The 17,930-nt window shown below is 46.2% G+C and overlaps 1 long non-coding RNA gene across 3 annotated transcripts in view; it reads left to right on the forward strand.

Moving 5' to 3' along the window:
• The window catches only part of LOC121025483 (uncharacterized), an 88,776-nt gene that overhangs the window by 37,241 nt on the left and 33,605 nt on the right, over window positions 1-17,930 (forward strand). The window lies entirely within an intron of this gene.

A 17,930-nucleotide genomic window follows, 5' to 3' on the forward strand; every position in this document is an offset into this window, starting at 1 on the left:
TCCTTCCTTCCTTCCTTCCTCCTTCCCTCCCCCCCTTCCATCCATCTTTCTTTCTTTCTTTCTTTCTCTTTCTTTCTTTCTTTCTTTCTTTCTTTCTTTCTTTCTTTTCCTTCATTCTTTCCTTCCTTCCTTCCTTCCTTCCTTCCTTCCTTCCTTCTTCCTTCTTCCTTTCTTTCCTTCCTTCTTTCCTTCCTTCCTTCCTTCCTTCCCTCCTTCCTTCCTTCCTCCCTAAGATTACATCATTCACTGCTTTGCATTCTCAAACGGCTGATTCAGAACAGAATATAACTTTGTCTTGTGACTCAGAGTGTGCATTGTGACCATCTGCTTTTGCCCTGGACCTCTGAGGCGTGTAAGAATATGTCTTTCTCTATTAAATGGGTCCCAGATCTCTGTGCTTTTGAAATCCTATCTGCCTCAACTTCCATCTTTACTTTTTGGTGTCGGAGACTGCGATGTCAGAGCTTACTGTAGGTTCTTCTAATATACAGTTTCTTGACCGAGGACTGGACTCCCTGCATCTCCTGTGAAGTTTATGGGTTTCACGATAGCAATTTTATATGCCGTTTCGATGCTTTTTCTTCCTCTTGTAGGTTTGTGGTTACATTATGGCAGAGGTTATGAGAAATCTGATTTCCAGAGAAGAATCGGTGGCTCTTTAATTTGATCTAAGCTATTTGGGGCAGGCTAGATTTCCGGCACTGAGGACATTAAGGAATAAGTGTGTGTTCCCCCTTATCCACACTCTTTTCCATGGTGGGGACCCACTCTGTTTAATATCGTCACCACTGGCTGCGTGTGGCTTTTACAACTTAAATATAAATTAAATGAGTAAATCAAATTACAAATTCAGGGCCTTAGTAGCACTGGCCACATTTCAAGTTCTCGGCAGTCCCCTGTGGTGAGGGGCTTCCATCCTGGAGAGCGCAGATATAGCACGTTTCCATCATCACGGATGGTTCTATCAGACAGCGGTGGCCTAGTCTTTGAGCCAATCTCCTGTCAGGTTTCGCCTTCCCGGACTGGAGAGTCTCATGTTTTTAGCGGAGGCCACACTCTTCCCTATCCTACAATAGCCCCCAACTTCCCATCCCTGATCATGTCACTTGTCCACTGTCAGTGTAGTAGTTTTCTGTTGTTGCTATAACAAATTACTGCAAACTTTATGGCTTAAAACAACACGAATCTATTACCTTAACGGTTCTGGAGCTCCGAAGTCTAAAAGCAGCCATTTTCCAGCTTCTGGAGGCCATCTGCATTCCTTGGCTCATGCCCCACCCCCTCCATCTTCAAAGCCAGCACAGAGCATCTTTAGATTCTCTCTCACACTCTCTGACCTTGGTCTGCTTCCACAGGCGCATCACCTTCTCTGACTCGTACTCTCCTGCTTCTCTCTTATATGAAGTCTGTCATTAGATCGGGCCCACCAGGATAATTGAGGACATTCTCCCCATCTCAATATCCTTAACTTCACTGCCCCTGCAAAGTGCCTTTTACTATGTAAGGTGACATATTCATCCATCCCAAGGATTAGGGCATGGACATTTTGCGGCGTGTGTGTGGGGGGGATCATGTACGCGGATGTCCCAAGGTTTTACACGAAGGGAGGGGCGTGTTTGAAAATCTTCTTTTCTGGGACGCCTGGGTGGCTCAATCGGTTGAGCGTTCGACTCTACATTTCGGCTCCGGTCATGATCCCAGGATCAATCATGGGACTGAGCCCTGCATCAGGTTCTGCACCGAGAGTGGAGCCTGCTTAAGATTCTCTGTCTCTCCCTCTGCCCCTCTTCCCTGCTTGCTTGCGTGCTCTCTCTCTAAAATAATAATAATAATAATAATAATAATAATAATAATAATAAAATAAAAAGACTTTGCCTAACCCAAGGTCATGAAGAAAATAAATAAATAAATAAATAAATAAATAGGTAGATAGATAGATAGATAGATAGATAGATATTATTTTCTGCCTCTGTCCTGTCAGGAAATACCAAATTTTTAAAAAAAATTTTTTTCAATGTTTTTTATTTATTTTTGGGACAGAGAGAGACAGAGCATGAACGGGGGAGGGGCAGAGAGAGAGGGAGACACAGAATCGGAAACAGGCTCCAGGCTCCGAGCCATCAGCCCAGAGCCCGACGCAGGGCTCGAACTCACGGACCGCGAGATCGTGACCTGGCTGAAGTCGGACGCTTAACCGACTGCGCCACCCAGGCGCCCCAGGAAATACCAAATTTTGATTAAGATTCTCTCTCTCTCTCTCTGTCTCTCTCCCTCTACCCCTCTCCCAGTGCTCTCTCTCTCTGTCTCCAAAAAATAAATAATAAAATAAATAAATAACATGAAAAGACTTTGCCTACCTCAAAGTCATTAAGATTTTAAATAAGTAAATAAATAAATAAATTTAAAAAATCTTATTTTCTGCCTCCGTCCTGCCAGGAAATACCAAAGTTTGGTTGTTCTGATGTCTCACGGTAGGATCGTATGAATATAGTGGCACAGGAGTATCTTTCAGGCAAGACCGACCCACAGCTAACTCCATGCCCCGCCACAGCGTTCGCCCCACTCTGTTTCAGGGCTGATCTCTGCCAGCCTTTCTTCTCTCTCTTTCCCACACACAGACCCCCAGAAAACCTGGAAGCGTGATATATCAACCAAGGCAAAGCCCCCAGAGCTTCTCTTCGCCCAGGAAAGGGTGGCAGCTGAAAGCCTGAGTCATTCCTGGGAGAAGCAGCAGCAGAAACCAGAGTAAAAACGGTCTTCTATTTTCAGGCTGGACAAGATGGCATAGTCTCATTTCTCCTCGCTCCTCCCCGCCAAGGAGAACTGCGAGTGCTAGAAATGATTCAAGAGGCAACCAAAGAAGAATTCCCAAAGGTCTGAAGAGGAAGGCAGAATGGTCAGGGACCCCAGGACCGGGAGACATCGTAGCAGCAGGGCGCCTTTGACTCCCCACCCAGCAGAAGGAGGGGAGCCGGGCCCCCGCATTTCCCAGTAGGCAGCTTCTTCTTCCGGATTGGATGCGCCAATCCGCGTGGGCCCTGTGGGCCCCCTGGCAACCCCGGCAAAGGGAATCCAGCAGGGAGCCCCGCTGACACGAAACAGCCGGGGGGGACACGCTCTCCTCTCCCGCCACGCGGGGCTCCCCTCCCTTGCCACGAGACACTGTGCAGCCAGGGCATCGTCATCAAGGGCAAATCCGACCACCACGAGTCCTCTGGCCCGGGAAGGAGAGGTACCAGGATGGCATATGGCACCGGCAAGGGCTGTGGGTTCCACCAGAGCAAGCAAAACCAGGGAAGCTTAGCTGTTCCCGCAGACTAGAGACTCACTCCCTCCACCTGCGGGCCTCAGGCCACCCAGCCTGGTGGAACACCTTCTGCTCCCTTAGGCGGCACGGGTGCAGACCGGCGGGGGCCCCCGTCAGCGCCACATTAGCAAGCGGACCAAAATAGCATCGCAGAGGCTCCGCAAAGTAAATGGTCTTGAAATCACAGCCTACAAAAGTAGGCCAGGACCTGCACGCTAAACCTAAATGGAGTGACCGCTTACTAAAACAAAAGTTTTAAATAGCCTCCTGGGGCGCCTGGGTGGCTCAGTCGGTTCAGCGGCCGACTCCTGATTTCGTCTCAGGTCATGATCTCACGGTTCGTGAGTTCGAGCCCCACGTTGGGCTCTAGGCTGATGGCGTAGAGGCTGCTTAGGATTCTCTGTCTCCCTCCCTCTCTCAAAAATAAATAAACATTTAAAAAAAGAGTTTAATTTGTTTTTAAACGTTTATTTATTTTTGAGAGACAGAGAGACACAGCATGAGCAAGGGAGGGGCAGAGAGGGAGGGAGACACAGAATCGGAAGCAGGCTCCAGGCTCGGAGTTGTCATCACGGAGCCCGATGTGGGGTTCAATCCCACGAACTGTGAGATCATGACCTGGGCTGAAGTCAGACACTTAACTGACTGAGCCTGACCTAGGTGCTCCCCCCTCCCCGTCCCCGCAAAAAGATTTAAATAGTCTCCTGACATAATAGCCAAAATACAATGAAAAATCTCCTCTCATGCCAAGAACTAGAAAATCAGGACTTGAATAAGAAAAGACAATCAGCTGGCATCAATAGGGAGATGAATCAAATATTAGAATTATCTGACAAGAATTGTAAAGCAGCCATCACAAAAATGCTCCAGTAAACAATTGCAAAGTCTCTTGAAACAAAGGAAAAAATGGAAAATCACAACAAAGAAATACAAATTATAGAAAAAAAGCGCTAAGTGGAAATTATAAAACCGAAAACTTACAGTAACAGAAATTAAAAAAAGAAAGCAACTTAGTGGGTCCATAGTATAGTGAGACGACAGAGGATAGAATCAGTGAACTTGAGGACATATCAATTGCATTCACTCAGTGTGAACAACAGAGAGAAAATAGACTGGTAAAAAGAATAGAGCCTCAGAGACCTGTGAGAAATAAAAGATTTGGGGCTCCTGGGTGGATCAGTCGGTTAAGCATCCGGCTTCGGCTTAGGTAATGCTCTCACGGTTTGTGAGTTTGAGCCCCACATCAAGCTCTGTGCTGACAGCTCAGAGCCTGGAGCCTGCTTTGGATTCTGTGTTTCCCTTTCTCTGCCCCTCCCCCTCTCTCACTCTGTCTCTCTCTGTCTTTCAAAACTAAATAAATGTTAAAACAAAATTTTTTAAATGAAATATCGAAAGATCCAACACTTATGTCATCTGAGCCCCAGATGGATATCAAAACCAGACAATGACAGTACAAGAAAAGAAAGAAAGAAAGAAAGAAAGAAAGAAAGAAAGAAAGAAGAAAAAGCAAGCTACAGGCCAGTATCCCTCATAAATTTGGACACAAGAATCCTCAACAAAGGCTTATGAGCAAAATGCATCCAACGATGTATAAAAGAATTATATACCATGACCAAATGGGATTTATTCCAAGTATGTAAGGCCGGCTCACTATTTTTAAATCATTCAGTGTAGACCACCGTATCAATAAACTAAAGAAAAATCATATGACCATATCACTTGACATAGAATAAAACATTTGACAAAATTCAACAATCATGACAAAAACTCAGTACGCTAGGAAGAGAGGGGAGCTTCCTTAACCTCATAAAAACCATCTATAAAAAACTTACCACTAACATTAGACTTGATGGTAAAAGCAGAATACTTTGCCTCTGAAGGCTGAAATAAGGCAAGCATGTCTGCTCTTATCACTTCTATTCGACATTATACTGGAAGTTCTAGCCAGCACAACACGGCAAGAAAAGGAAATAAAAGACATCCAGATTGGAAAGAATCAAGTGAAACTGTCTCTATTTGCATAGGACTTGGTTGTCTACATAAAAAAAAAAAAATCACAGGGGTTCTAAAAAAAAAAAACCCTTCTAGAACTAGTAATTGAATTCAGCAAGGTCATATGACGCAAGATCAATACACAAAAATCAATCACGCTTCTATATACTAACAATGTGGAAATCTAGATAAAAAAGACAATACTATTTATAATTGCTTCAAAGAAAATGAAATTCTTAGGTATCAAATTTAACAAAACATGTTTCATCTATATGCTGAAAGTTATAAAACACTGAGGAAAGAACCCAAAGAAGACAATAATTTGAGAGACTTACTGTATCCATGGATTAGAAGACTCAACATAGTAAAGATATCAGTTTTCCCCAAGTTTATATATAGGTTAATGAAATCCCTATCAAAATCCCAGCAAGGATTTTTATAGGCATAGATGAGATTATTATAAAATGTATATTGAAAGACAAAGGACTTAGAGTAGCTAAAATGATGTTTGTAAAGAATAACCTGGGGGGGGGTGGAATCACTCTTTCCAATGTAAAGGCTTACTATATAGCTATAGTAATCAAGACAATAGTGGAGGGTAGACATATAGATCAATGGAACAGAATAGAGCACCCAGAAATAAACCCAATTTGTTCAACTGAATTTCGATAAAGGTATAAAAGCAATCCAGTGAAGAAAGGGTAGCCTTTTCAACAAATAATGTGAGAGCAATTGACTTCCATAGGGAAAGAAAGAAAGAAAGAAAGAAAGAAAGAAAGAAAGAAAGAAACATCTACTAATTGAAGTTCATCAAAATGAAAAAAGTTGCTCTCTAAAAGATCAAGCTACAGACTAAAAAAAAATATTTGCAAACTGCATATCTGACCGAGGATTTGCATCTAGAATATATAAAGGGTTCTCAACACTCCATACAATTAGAAAAGGGGCAAAAGAGATGAACGGATGTTTCGCTAAAGAGGATGTGCAGATGGCAAACGATCGATGAAAAGATGTTCAGCATCACCAGCCAGCAGGAGAATGCAAATCAAAACCACCATGAGATATTACCACACACCCATCAGAATGGCTAAAATAAAAAATAACGACAACACCAAATGCTGGCGAGGATGTCAAGAAACCGGATATCTCATCCATGTGTTGTTCGACCAATTAATAGTCAAGTAAAATGTGGTATATCTATGTCATGGAATACTACTCAGCAATAAAAGAAATGGGGGTATGGTTCACACAATGACTCGAATGGATCTCCTGGGAATTTCACTGAGTGAGAAAAAGCCAGTCTTCGAAGGTTACATACTATGTGATTATTTATATAATACTCTTGAAATGACAAAAAGACATGGGGACGTGGAGAGTGAGTGCCAGGGGTTAGGGAATAGGGCAGAGAGGAGGTGGGTGTGGCTGAAAATGGTAACAGGAAGGATCCTTGTGGTGATAGCACAATTCGGTACTGTGTTGGTGGGTACGTGAACACGCACTTGTGATAAAATTGCATAAAACTAAATACAGAGACACCTACAAGCAAATTATTACAAGTAAAACCGGGGAAATTTGCACAAGATCAGTGGATCATAGCAATGTCTATATCTTGGCTGTGATATTCTACTCCAGTTTTATAAGACGTTACCACTAAAGGAAACTCAGTAAAGGGTACACACGATCTCACTGTATTATTTCTTACAATTGCATGTGAATTTACAATCATCTCAAAAAGTTTAATTAAAACAAAGATAAAGACAGAAAATTAGGGCCTCGAATATTTTGCCAGAAGCTGGATTAAGGAATCTGGCTCATTGTGCATTCAACTAATTGGCCATCTGGCTACCAGACTGGATAAGTATTTTAAAAAAATGACTCCCCAAACCTGGGTATGCAGCACGTTAGAGGGCCTCAGTAATCCACAGAGGTATTGTTTACCTTTTGGAAATTCTCAGTAACCAAATTGATTTTATTTTTTTATTTTAAGTTTTAGAGAGGGAACACGAAGCAGAGGAGAGAGAATCTTAAGCAGGCTCCACACTCAGACCGAAGCTCGATCCCACAACCCTGGGATCATGACCTGAGCCGAAATCACGAGTCGGGTGCTCAACCGGCCAAGCCACCCAGGTACCACACACGGTAACCACGTTTAATGGAAAATCACTTTCACGAGAAAGCAAGCATTTGTCATCTACATCTTCGTATCAGAGGGCAGCACTAGGAAATCAAAATACGGTATCTCAACCTGTGCCCGCTCTAGCCTTCCCAAAAGCCGAATCACTGGCCTGATCTGTTTGTGGAGCCAACATGTGAGGCCTCAGTGGGCCTGTTAACTCTACATGGTGAAAAGCCATCCCCAACCCTAGCCAGTCAGTCAGCTGGCTCTGACCACAAGAGAAACTTCGAGGTGGAGTGAGAGGCTGTGGATGATTGGCTATAAACCCCGTTTCATTGCTAGCCATCACCTCCAAACACATTCAACACCTTCCTTAGGAGGAGCTCAGAGGGTTACCATAATCTTTTCCCAAAAGCCCTTTTCATGCCTGTTCTTCAGATCTGGAGCATATTTTAAAAAAAAATATTTTGAGAGAAGACATGAATGGGGGAGAGGGTAAAGGGGGACAGAGAGGGAGAGAGAATCTTAAGCAGGCTCCTAGCTCAGCACGGAGGCTGATGCGGGGCTCGATCCCACGACCCTGGGATCATGACCTGAGCCAAAATCAAGAGTCAGACACTCAACCGACTGAGCTCCCCCCAGCCGCCCCCAGACCTGGAGCATCTTGAACTTATCACTTGATTTTTTTTTTAGGGGGTAAATCTGAGTTTTCAATGGGAAAAGTAATCGTCCCTTAATTTAGTTTTTAAGTTAATATGTAGGAAGGTCGACTTATTGGTCTATACAGTTCTATGAATTTTAACATATATATAGTTCCATGTAATCAACACTGAAATTGGGATACAGAGCAGTTGTTTCATCCCCCAAAACTCCCTACAGCTACCCTTTTGTTGTCATACACCCCCCCCTCACAAACCCTGGCAACCACTGATGTCTTTCTCCATTGCTACAATTTTTCCTTTTTTTTCTGAGAATGTCATATGCATGGGAACACACAGTAGGTAACTTTGAAACTGGCTTCTTTCACTCAGCAAAGGTCCTTGAGATTCAGCATGCTGTTGCATCTATCAGTAGTTCATTTAAGCACATTTTTAATTTTTAAAAAAATTGTTAACGTTTATTTTTGAGAGAGAGAGACAGAGCGCGAGTGGGGGAGGGGCAGAGAGAGAGGGAGACACAGAATCCATAGCGGGCTCCAGGCTCTGAGCTGTCAGAGCCCCGACGCGGGGCTCGAACTCAGGAACCTCAAAACCATGACCTGAGCCGAAGTGAGACGCTTAACCGACTGAGCCACCCAGGTGCCCCAAGCACATTTTTAAGTTTAAGAATTGCTCCCTGATTTTATTCAGATTAGTTCTCTAAGCAGGCTCTGTAATAGTATAGTAACAATATGATTTCTGTGCCATTAAATCACCTTTGGTGACTGACAGTGATTAACATGTTTCTCTTATCCAGTTTTTAATCTATTTCTTCTGATGAAAAATGTAGAGAAGCAAGAAGTAGGTGGCAATTTCTTCTTTTTTAATTTTTTTTCAACGTTTATTTATTTTTGGGACAGAGAGAGACAGAGCATGAACGGGCGAGGTGCAGAGAGAGAGGGAGACACAGAATCGGAAACAGGCTCCAGGCTCTGAGCCATCAGCCCAGAGCCTGACGCGGGGCTCGAACTCACGGACCGTGAGATCATGACCTGGCTGAAGTCGGACGCTTAACCGACTGCGCCACCCAGGCGCCCCAGTAGGTGGTAATTTCTAAACCAGCTTTACAAGAGTTCTTAAGCCAGAAAGCAGCATGTCTGAGAATCTGACCTATTCAGTTTTTTTTTTAATTATTATTTTAGAGAGAGAGAGTGCACAAGCAGAGGAAAGGGGGGAGAGAGAGAGAGAGAGAGAGAGGATCTTAAGCTCCATGCTCAGCACGGAGCCTGACACAGGGCTTGACCACGACCCTGGGATCATGACATGAGCCGAAATCAAGAGTCAGACGCTCAACCGAGAGAGCCACCCAGGCGCCCCTGAACTATTCTTAAATCATTTCTCTCACCACTTGGGGAACCTATCAGGACAGCAGTGACCAGCGAACTTCTAGACATGCATATGGTTCTTGCCTTGGAGCTCCTATGTGGTTCTTGAACCGGTCCCACACAAAGGAGCGAGTACAACTGTCTCGGGAGTCCTTCAACGGCCCTCCTGAGTACCCCGACGTGTCTTTTACTAAGGTTTAGTCATGGCTGAAATTTCTACCATTAGAATCGCTCATCTAGGCTATCGAATTCCATAACACCTCTCTACAAAAAATGCAAACATGTCACTTACGGGGATCCCCCATTATGAAGTTGGGGCCTGAGAGATTAGAAGAAAACTTTTTGATTTGGGGTGTAGGACAGGTGTGGAGTGGTGCTCAGTGCTAAGGAGTGGGAACCCCAGCTTAAATTAGAGGTGGGACAGGGAATGACCCTTTCTGGCCAAGTGGCAGCAGGAGGCACTGGGACCCAAGGAGCTGGGCTAGAACAGGGGAAATGTTCCAAGGGGGGCATGCTGAGAACACACGTTGCCTGTTTCACTAATGTACCTGGGCCCTGCCTCCGTGGGCCCCCACTGTTGAGTTGGAAAGCTAGACAGACGCCTTGTTCGTTTCTGTCTTATCTATCTGCCAAGTAAACACTAAATGAAAGCTCTGAACCCCAACTGAAAAAAAAAGTGTTTGAATCCAGTGTGTTGAGCCAAAGCTAAGGCGAGAGGGGCACCTTCGGATCTCAGGAGCACTTTATTCTTTAGTTTATCCTTCTCCCCAGAGGCAGGCCGCTCTTAAAGTCCTATACGTGAAGGGAGCTCATTGGCCAGGTATGACAGACTTCAGGTGGAGGGTAAATGGAACCGGTTTCTGTGTGAGGAGAGGTTCGGTGTCAGGTGGCCAGATTTATCTAGAGCTGAGGGGGACAGGACAGCCCTTGCAGCCCGCGCCCGGAAAGTGAGCTCCCCCTCTGCCCGGGGTTAACCAGAGCCTTGGTCTTTTGCACCAGCGTTCTTCCACAACCTTCCCGCCACACAGACACGTACAAGTAATGGAACAAGAGTGCGTGTGTCCAGTGATGCAGCTAATTTCTGTCCGTTAGCCAATGCCCAGCAATTAGTCAATTGGTAGATTGTGCTTGAATTAACCCGTTTTCAATTTAATGGCTCGTAAAACCGAAGGCTGCTTATTTTATGTGGATATAGGCGGCTCTTAAATGCATCCAAAGAATGTTTAAGACCACAAAAGCACCACTTATCACCTTGGTTCCTTACAGATTCAAGCCGTATAATGACAGCGGCCCTTGGTTTAGTAAGCGAGGCAACAGGTCGACAGCAGAAGCACGGATGCTGTTCCCGGGGGGTGGGGGGTTCTGGCTGTGGCACCCCTACTCGAAGCAGGTATGCTCAGGTGTGGCCCAGGATGCAGGAGAATGGAGCGGTAAGATATCCCAAACCTTTGGGGTGCCCGGGTGGCTCAGTCAGCTAAGCATCTGACTCTTGATTTCGACTCAGGTCACGATCTCATGGTTCATGGGATCGAGCCCCACATCGGGCTCTGCGCTGACAGCGCTGAGCCTGCTCGGGATTCTCTCTCTCTTTCTCTCTGCCCCCCCCCCCCCCAATAAATACATAAACATTAAAAAGAAAAGATACCCCAAACCTTTGCAAAGTAATAGTCACAAAAGAGGTGCTTTCTGAGAAGGAGCAGGAGCGAAATGCACGCAGGAAGCCACTAAGGCACCCGAGACCCAAATGCGGATGGCAAAAGGGAAACAAAGACACCTTCAGAGCCAGGGAGCCGGGAGCCTTTCGTGTCGAGGCACGAACGCTTCCAACTTGGGCAGCAACCTCCCCTACATTTTCGTACATCTAATTTTCCATTTTCACTTGCTCGTGCTTTTTACCCAGCCCCCCACCGTGGGATGGCACGCTAATTGTCTCATGGTGGTGATACCATCTGCCGGAAAAGCTGGCAGCCGAGCGGTCCCCGTCGTCCAAACTCGGGGCCTGCCTCTACCTGCCCCGCCACGAGAAACAGAAAGGCAGCGTGTGGTCCCCCGGACCCTGCTCAGGGGACTGACTCAGCTTCACAGAGTGAAGCAGAAACCGAGAACTTGACCGGTGCTCCAAGCAGAAGCCTTTGCCTATGGTGTTCAGTGCTGAAGTTTTGGGACTTGGCCTATGTCAAGAGCCAAGATAGACCATACGACATGGTCAAGTGTGAGGCTCCAGGCGCGTGGGTGTCTTGTTCCTGGCTCTGATGTACAATGAACAAGTTAGTTTCCTTAAGTTTTTAAACGTTCATTTGTATTTTATTTTTTTAAAATTTTTTTTACACTTATTCATTTTTTGAGAGACATAGGGAGACAGAGCACAAGTTGGGGAGGGACAGAGAGAGAAGGAGACACAGAACAGAAGCAGGCTCCAGGCTCCGAGCTGTCAGCACAGAGCCCGACGCGGGGCTCGAACTCACGGACCGTGAGATCATGACCTGAGCCGAAGTCGGACGCTTAACCGACGGAGCCACCCGGGCAGCCCTCATTTGTATTTTAGAGAGACAGAGCACATGAGTGGGGGTGCAGGGGGAAAGAGAGAGAGAATCCCAAGGAGGGACCGTGCTAATAGCAGAGAGCCCGATGTGGGGCCTGAACCCACGAACCCTGAGATCATGACCTGAGCCGAAGTCGGAGACGTAACTGACCGAGCCGACCAGGCGCCCTGGACAAGCGAATTCCTTGACCACTGCTTTTACCTCTCTCCCTGGTCACCGGGGCACAAGAGCGTGAGAGGGTCTAGATGGTACAGAATAATCCCATCTTCAGGGCTGCGAAACAGCTGAAAGGATGTGGCTCACTCATAGATCAGTTGTACCAGCTTTTTGTGGAGAGGACAGCACGGTCTATTCACAGTCCCACTCTTACCAAAGTATTTTTGAGCTTCAGGAGAACCGTGAGGGACCCAGGCGTTAACACTGGTGAATTGTTCCTAGCTGGCAGGATGGAAGAAGGCGGGCAGGACACAGCGTCCTTAGTCTCATTGCCCCTTCAGGAAAGCTTTGAAGGTTTGGTAGGAATAGGAGGTTACTGGGGACGCCTGGGTGGCTCAGCTGGTTAAGCGTCCGACCCTTGATGTCAGCTCGGGTCATGACCTCACGGTTCGTGAGATCAAGCCCCACCTCAGGCTCCGCGCTGGCAGCACAGAGCCTGCTTGGGATTCTCTGTCTCCCTCTCTCTCTGCCCTTCTCCCACTCACTCTCTTTCTCTCTCTCAAAATAAATACACATTAAAAAAAAAGAACAGCTCATCACTTGAGAACATCGGTGACCCCCCCCCTTTCTTGTATACGTATTAGAATATTCTCGATGCTTATGACAACTGTGAGGGATGCTATGAGGAGAGGAAAATACTCACCATCTCCTCCAAAGTTGGCAGGGTTGGGGCGTGCATCTTGACTTGAGCAGTGCAAAAGACGCTTTGCGTGTTCCACTTTTGAGCCATTGACTTGATCTCAAGGAAACCCGGTCTCACTGTGGTACAGCTGAGCGCCGACATCAACAGAGGTCCCTCACATTTTCCCTTTGCCTCTTACTTGCTTTTGTTGACCTTATTTTGGGATTGTCTCGGTCCTTTGGAGTTTTGCCTCTTCCCAGGAGCTTGAAAACGATGTGGTCAGCTTCCACCCGTTTGTATTCATGTGGAAGAGTATTAATACCACCACAAGAAAAGCATATATAAACCAGAAGTCAAACAATAACAGAGCGTTCCAACTGAAGGAGCCATAGAAGGGGCCAGCCCCGTTCACTTTTACATATGGGGAAACAGAGGCCCGGGGGGGGGGGGGAAGGGAGCTGGCCTCATGATTCCTCTGCCTGTCCTTTTTCCAGGATATATGACTTTACTGTTATGTACTTTCTTTTCTTTCCTAAAAGTTTCTTTATTTTTGAGAGAGAGTGAGAGCGTGCATGTGTGCATGAGTGCGAGTGAGGGAGGGGCAGAGAGAGATGAGAGAGAGGGAGAGAGAGAATTCCAAGCAGGCTCCACGCTTAGTGCAGGGCCTGGCGTGGGGCTCGATCTCGCGACCGTGAGATCATGACCTGGGCCGAAATCAAGAGTCGGTCGCTTAACCCACTGAGCCACCCAGGCGCCCCTATATTTTCTTTTCTAGTTATGATTTGTAAAGGTTACTAGTTGGCATTTCTGGGGCGTGTAGCCAATTGGGTGTTAAGGGAAATGGATCCAGAGCCATGCAATGGTAAGGAAAGCTAGACCCAAATTAAACATTCACCCTGGGGGCTCCTGGGTGGCTCAGTCAGTTGAGCGACCGACTTCGGCTCATGTCATGCTCTCACGGTCCGTGGGTTCGAGCCCCGTGTTGGGCTCTGTGCTGACAGCTCGGAGCCTGGAGCCTGCTTCGGATTCTGTGTCTCCCTCTCTCTTACCCTCCCCCGTTCATGCTCTGTCTCTCTCTGTCTCAAAAATAAATAAAACATCAAAAAAAATTTAAAAAAAAAACATTCACCCTGAATGATCAGATCTGGAAGCGGCCACTCACTTGCACTGTTAAGCGTTGGCATTGCCCTATGTTCTGTCCTTGGTCCTCTTTTTGTTTTGTTTTGTTTTTTAGTTTATTTATTTTGGGAGAGAGTGTGTGAGTGCATGCGAGTGGGGCAGGGGCAGAGAGGGAGCGGGAGAGAGAGAATCCCAAGCCGGCTCCACGCTGTCCGTGCAGAGCCTGACACGGGGCTCCATCGTGTGAAATGTGAGATAGTGACCTGAGCCAAAATCAAGAGTCGAACGCTCAATGGACTGAGCCACCCAGGTGCCCCTTGGCCCTCTTTTCTTGTAGTAAGAAAGAGAAGGTCTACAGTCAGGATTGGTCTCTGTGGCAAAATAAGACTAAATCTGGATTGAAAAGCTATTAACTGCAGTTCTTAGCGTTTTCTGCCTATCTTTGAGGGTAATGTATCCTTTCTCCAGTTCAATGCCAACCTTTTCACCTGCCCAACAATTCTTTAGTCTTCCCTTATACTCGGCTACATTTGTAACCGTCACAAAACGTCTGTTTTGTTTTAATAAAAAACAAAAATCTTTTTCCCCCGTTGTCCCCCGGTCAGCCACACTCCCTGAAAGCAGAGTCTATACTTGATGTTCTACTTCCTTCGTTTTCATTCACCCCAATGCCAAACTCAATGGATGCCTGTTAGTCTGTATTTTAAAATTTTTTTAACGTTTATTTATTTTTGAGACAGAGACAGAGCATGAACAGGGGAGGGTCAGAGAGAGAGGGAGACCCAGAATCCAAAGCGGGCTCCAGGCCCCGAGCTGTCAGCACAGAGCCCGACGCGGGGCTCGAGCTCACTGGCCGCGAGATCATGACCTGAGCCGAAGTCGGACGCTCAACCAACTGAGCCACCCAGGCGCCCCTGTTAGTCTGTATTTTAAGTAATCTTGCTCTGCAGCATTCGGCTTCATCCAGCCACTCACCTGCTTCAAACTCTCTTCGTGGCTTTTCTTCTCCGGTTGTCCCACTCCTGTATTCCTCAAGGATTTTATTTGATAGTAGTTATGTTTGGGGTTAAACCTCCTTTACTGCAATACTTCCCAACCTATCGTGTCTCAGGAAGGGATGGTAGAGCCCCAGACACAGATAGCCGGTGGGACTAGGGATAGATACGTAAGCAGAGGGAGGATGCCTGACCTGCAGGGGTCTGTTCTGTCCCTCCTAGGAATGGAGTGAGACGGAGAAAGGTGACTGGAAGGAAAAAACACTGCGAAGTTGTGTAGACCCAGAGGCTGAAGCTATGATTCTGGCCATGTGAGAGAGGGCACGTGACCTGAAGACACTGCTGGGCAGAAAAGGGGATGGGGAAATCAAGCCGATACTCCCAGAGAACTGAGGAAGAGATCCTGAGAGAGACGTGGAGTAGCATAGGAGGGAGAGAGGGGAAACTTTGTGGGAGGGATCAGCGGGGAGAGGGGAGTGGTGGAGGGAGAGGCCAGGAGAGGGCACGGAGACAACTTTCTAGATCCTGGGAGCTGCTCGTGGTGCTTTACTGCAGCAGGTGCCTGTGTGATTCTCCTGGACCTGGTAACAGCCCTTTCTAGTACCTCATTTTAGTGGGTGATATCGTTTCTTGCAACCTTTATCCCGAGGTACCTCTTCTCCCTCTAACTTCTCAAACTCTCCCTGAGTGATCTCATTCACTTCTTTTTGCAGTTTAAAACGCTTTTATTTCTGGGGGCGCCGGGGTGGCTCTTTCAGTTGAGCATCCGACTTCAGCTCAGGTCATGGTCTCACAGTTCATGAGTTCAAGCCCCGCATTGGGCTCTGTGCCCCCCCTCTCTCTCCGCCTCTCCCCTGCTTGTGTTCTCACTCTCAAAAATAAATACAAGACATTAAAAAAGTGTTTTTTTTAATTAATTTATTTAAAAAAAATTTTTTTTAAAGTGTTTTTATTTCTATAATGTAATTCATGCATAGAGCTAAAAATAAATAAATAAAAGAGTACCAAAGGTTTCTAATGATAAGCAAAAGGCCCTGTGCCTACCCCTTTCCTACTTCCCAGAAGCAGTGACTCCTTGAAGTATTCCTTACAATGTTTCCCTTGGTCATTTAAAAGAATATGATTATCTTAAATAGCACGTTTAAAAGAAATATGCTATTTCTTTTTTTTTTAATTGGTAAAATATACACAGTACAAAATTTACCATTTTACCCATTTTTAAGTGTACAGTTTAGTGGCATTAAGGACATTCACACTGTTGTGGCTCCTGGGTGGCTCAGTACGTTAAGCCCCTGACTCTTGATCTTGGCTCAGGTCATGATTTCATATGGTTTGTGAGATCGAGCCCTGAGTCAGGCTTTGCGCTGACGGCACGGGGCCTGCTTGGGATTCTCTCTCTCCCTTTCTGTATGTCCCTTCCCTGCTCGCTCTCTCTCTCTGTCTCTCTGTCTCTCTGTCTCTCTGTCTCAAAAGAAACATTAAAAAAAAGGACATTCACACCATTGTGCCACCATCCGCACCTTCCACCTCCAGAACTTTCTCATCATCTCAAACTGAAATTCTGTACCTATCTATGAAACAGTGCCTTCCGATCCCCTTCCCTGCAAGTCCCTGCTAACCACTATGCTAGTTTCTGTCACTGTGAATTTGACTCTTCCAGGAAAAGTCCTATAAATGCAATCCTATGCTATTTGTTCTTTCCTGTCTGGCTTATTTCACTTAGCATAACGTCTTCGGGGATCATCCATGTTGTAACAGATATCAGACTTTCATTCCTTTATAAGGCCGAATGATATTCTATTTTATACACACACGGTCACGCATGCACACACACACACACACACACACACACACACACACACCCGATTCTGTTCTCCTGTTCGTTCATTGATGGACATTTGCGTTGTTTCCACCTTTTGGCTATTATGAACATGCTGCTATGAACGTAAGTGTACAAATACCTGTTTGATTCCCTGCTTTCCCTTCTTTGGAGTGTGTACCCAGAGATGGAAATGCTAGATCGTATGGTAATTCTACGTTTGCTTTTTTAGCCTCTGCACTGTCAGCACAGAGCCCAACGCAAGGCTTGATCCCATGAACCGTGAGATCATGATGTAAGCCAAGATTAAGAGTCAGACACTTAGCCAACTGGGCCACCCAGGCGCCCCAGCAAATACTTGTTAAACATCATCTACTGACTTTGTATTATGGTAACTGAGGGATCATCCGCTCTCTAGCCCCTATGTGCTGATGGCTTCGCATCTATATTTCAAACCCTGACTTTGCCCCCTCCCCCGAGCTTCAGGCTTTTATTATCCAAATGCTGGCTGGACGTCTCCATGTTGATGTTAAGCTCAGTGTATCCCAAAATGCTTGTCCCTGCCCCACCTCCAACCTTCCTCTTCCTCTGGCTATTGTATTGTCCCCTACCCCAGCGAGCATCACCAAAGGCTGCCCAGTCACTCAAAGAAGAAACCTAGAAGTTGTCACAAACTGCTCCCGGACCTTACCGTCCAACGGATCACCAAGACGTCCTGATTTTCCCTCTTCAGTGTCTCAACTCCATTTTCTTCTTACCCACTGCCACTGCTGTAGTTCAGAAATTTCATCGTTTATTGATCGAGCCACCCTTGCAGCAGCCTCTGTATTCGCCCTCCTTTAATCCTGCTGGAAATTGATTTAAGCCCATGTAGCCTCTCACATCGCCACTGATTTTCAGTGAATATCGGTAGCTTCCAATGATTAGAGATGGCTGTGGGTTGTCCTCCTTACCCCACGCCCCACCCCCCATCGCCCTACCAGCCGGCACACTCTAGTGAAAACAGGACCTCGACCCAGTTCTGCCAGGCATATATTTATTAGTAGTCAGACATAGTGCCCCACCCTGTCCTCATAAGATCCATTAAGCCCCACGCAGGAAAGGCTCACCGAAGTGCATTTGGAACCTCTCCAGTAGTAGCATTTTAGCTAAACTTGTGGTTCGATCAGGCAATGGAA

Source organism: Herpailurus yagouaroundi, unplaced genomic scaffold (assembly GCF_014898765.1).
Source record: "Herpailurus yagouaroundi ecotype Mexico unplaced genomic scaffold, PumYag 67641, whole genome shotgun sequence".
Taxonomy (NCBI): Eukaryota; Metazoa; Chordata; class Mammalia; order Carnivora; family Felidae; genus Herpailurus; species Herpailurus yagouaroundi.